Genomic DNA, 3,304 nt, shown 5'->3' with positions numbered 1-3,304 from the left:
CCATCGTTACATTTACAACCCACTAGGGCTGCTCGATTATGGAAAAAATAATCACGATTATGTAGCTCCATATTGAAAACACGATTATTTAACACAATTACTTATTAACCTTTGGATATAATGGATAGTGTCCCGGGTGTTCTTTATCTCACAAAAAGGTTAGAATAAGATCTGTTTTACTACTCTGAGTCGGTTCAGCTTTTACAGATATCACACATAGCTTTACACAGCTAATGAACAATTCCAGATACATAACACATGGGGAGGTAGGGGGGGCCGAGAAATTGAAATTCAAATAATTGCTTAGCCCACCAGTCTCAAAAGATCACTGATGTTACCAGGCTAGGACTTACTAAGGATCTATTCATGGTCTGGGGCGCTAAGGTACTTGTCTGAAGATGTAGATAAAGAATGTCACCTCACCATAATTCACACACACACACACACACACACACACACACACACACACACACACACATCAAGCCTGACAGGTAATCTTGGGTGAGCAAAGAAAAGGGCATTCAACATGGCTTTGCCTTGAGTCTTTGTGTGTGTGAATATGAAGATTAGAAATGCATTTGGTCCTGTTGGTGTGTGGAACACCCAAAGGCCTCGCTCAGTGTGGAGACACTCAAACTCTCAGCGAGCAATGAAAAACCAGTACAGGGAAGAGAAGGATTCTCATATAAGAAATGGTATTAAAGAATCTTCTTATGCAAGTATAAGATAACAAAAAAAATACTCACACTCCGAATAATAACACTCATAACACTTTTCATATAAACATTGCAAATATCAACCTTGGTTTATGCACAGGGGGATATAATTATACTGTCTTCACATGTCCCATTCCAACCTTAATGCCAGAATTTGAGACATTTCAATTTTGAGACAGATCAATTTCAAAAAAACATCACTTTAGTATTTTCCTTGGACCTCAGCACTCCATTCACACCTAAACAGACCCACAGTAGCATGCATCCAGCCACTTGTGTGGAATACCCATACTCTAAAGACAGCAAAACTTACCAACCACTTTTTACTTTACAGACATCCTCCTGGTCAAGAGAAACGAAGCATGTGGTGTAACGATCAATGTGTAACATCAATTCATCTTTTACAAGTGAAATGGGCAGCGAGGAGGTCTGAGCCCATTGCATTAGCATGAAACAGTTGTCGGAAACAACGGCAAAAAAAAGCAGCAAGTTCTCAACCGCCCAACACAAACCTGGCTTAGTTCCGTGCTACTCTACAGCATGGTTGGAAAACCAAAACAGAACACCGGGGTGTGCAGGTTTTCACACTACATTGTAAACCAGCGGTCAACACAATGCACTGGCAAACACAAAGGCAAATACAGCACCAAGGTTACATCACTTGAGAAAAAAAAGGCAACACTATGTCAAGTAGTGGTGGCAAGCAAGAGGGAAACTGGAGCGGTACAATAAAGCTAAAACAAACTATATGTGTACTGTGAGGCCAGCTACACACTGGATGCGTTGTGCAAGTGTGTTATCTGCGTGGCGTGTCCGTTTTTATTTCAGCTTCGATGTTAACTGGTTAGAACTTACACACTGCCTGCGTGACACGCATGTCTCGTGCGCAGGGCCGAAAACACGTGCGTACTAGAAATAGAACCAATGCCTATTTTTCACAAGACACGCAAGCGTGTTGGAAGCATTTCCAGGCAAACTAGCATAAGAAAAGATGTTTAAATGTCATTTTGACACAAAAGTATATTAATAGATGACATGTTGATGTTTGAAAGTGTCCATGTTTTGACATAAATGCAGATATAAATGTAAAAAATAAATTTAAAAAAATTGATTTGCCATCAGTACTGCCAACAATATCAAGTTTGATCACAAAACAAAATACTGCCTACATTGTCTTGCTTTAGTCAAATCGGTAGCCTATATATTTATGTTAACCCATTTTTTATAGTTCGAATCTATCACGTTTCTGGTATGTAGGACATAGAGAAATCCATGCAGCTAACACGCAACAGAAACGCCACGCTCGTGCAACAAAGCCAGCGTGTAGCTCACCTAAGTATGTGTTTGTCTGCGCTCCTGTCTGTAATTATGCTTTTTCTGTATGTGAACATGCATGCACAATCACATGCATTTGTATATGTGTATTTACAGTAAAATCACTGGTTTAAATCTTTGAGGCTGTTGTCTCAGTTTTCAGTTCTTTGTTGTTTTTCAGAAAATGCAAAATTCTCCCTCACAGCCCTATCTCTACACAGCTGTTAATTCAACAAAAGCTGTCCTTTTCATCCCAGAATATCATGTGTCACCACTGACAACCCGGTCATTGGCCGGATTAGGACTGATCCGTGTTAGCTGCTAGTCTGATTGAATTCAACTGGGTTTTCTAACACATTCTGTTGTCTTTGGTAAACAGTGGTTTATACATTCTCAGACAGAGATAATCCTGTTCGCATGGAGGGATTAGCCTAAATCAATAACGACCTTACACTGTGAGCATGTTATGGCAACTGGCATCTACCATGGGTGCGTTTACCCAGGTGTTGTTTCAAAATCAAGGGGCTAGAGCTTTTAGGTTGCAAAGGCAAATGTATGGATTTTGAAAGAAAATGAGGCTACCCAACAGAAGAGCTTACAATCTTTCTCACACATCCAAAAATTAAACCAGCATGTGTCGTTTCACTTGTCTTCTGTTTCAAGTGAATTGAACAGATTCTTATTCATGAGCCAAATTAAAAACCTATAATTATAAGCTTTGAATGCGCCAGTTAAAAATTCCAGCTAATGCATGCAGTCCCGCTTTTTATCTAGCATCCTGTGAAACAAAATGTTTCTCTCATTTACCAAACACTAAAGCCCTGTTGGCAAGTTAGCATTCTCACAGGTCCAGCTAATCAATGAACTTGTCAAGCAAGATTACTACACTTGCATGGGAAGAGCAGTAGTGAGTGACGTAGCATCACCAGACAGCTCTCATTCACACTTTAGCAATAGAAAGACAACATAAAGGAAGACTAGTGAAGCACAGAAGACACCATCACAAATAGCACCTGCAGTAGATGACTGCAAATTCAAGAATGCAGGTCTCCCACTCTCTCTCTCTTCTTATGGTACTAAGTACTGCCAATGTTGGATTGTGTTTGACTAATCTTAAAGCAAGACTAGAGAACCTTTCCCATGTTGGCCCCCCTACAGTTTGGAAGCGGCATTGACCCAATATACAGTGGGTACGCAAAGTATTCAGACCCCTTTAAATTTTTCACTCTTTGTTTCATTGCAGCCATTTTCCAAAAATCAAAAAAGTTCATTTT

At 39.9% G+C, this 3,304-nt stretch overlaps 1 protein-coding gene across 2 annotated transcripts in view; it reads right to left on the bottom strand.

Moving 5' to 3' along the window:
* Positions 1–424: 424 nt before the first annotated feature.
* The window catches only part of LOC117961559 (utrophin-like), a 41,652-nt gene continuing 38,772 nt past the window's right edge, over positions 425–3,304 (bottom strand). The window contains exon 11 of one of the 2 annotated variants that reach the window (XM_034900328.1): positions 425–478. The gene's annotated coding sequence lies outside the window, so the exon portion shown is untranslated. The remainder of the gene's footprint in view (positions 479–3,304) is intronic. The other variant, XM_034900331.1, reaches the window with a different exon arrangement.

This window comes from Etheostoma cragini, chromosome 18, assembly GCF_013103735.1.
Source record: "Etheostoma cragini isolate CJK2018 chromosome 18, CSU_Ecrag_1.0, whole genome shotgun sequence".
NCBI classification, from domain to species: Eukaryota; Metazoa; Chordata; class Actinopteri; order Perciformes; family Percidae; genus Etheostoma; species Etheostoma cragini.
The sequence above is the reverse complement of the archived record's forward strand: the minus strand, read 5'-3'. Positions and strand labels throughout refer to the sequence as shown.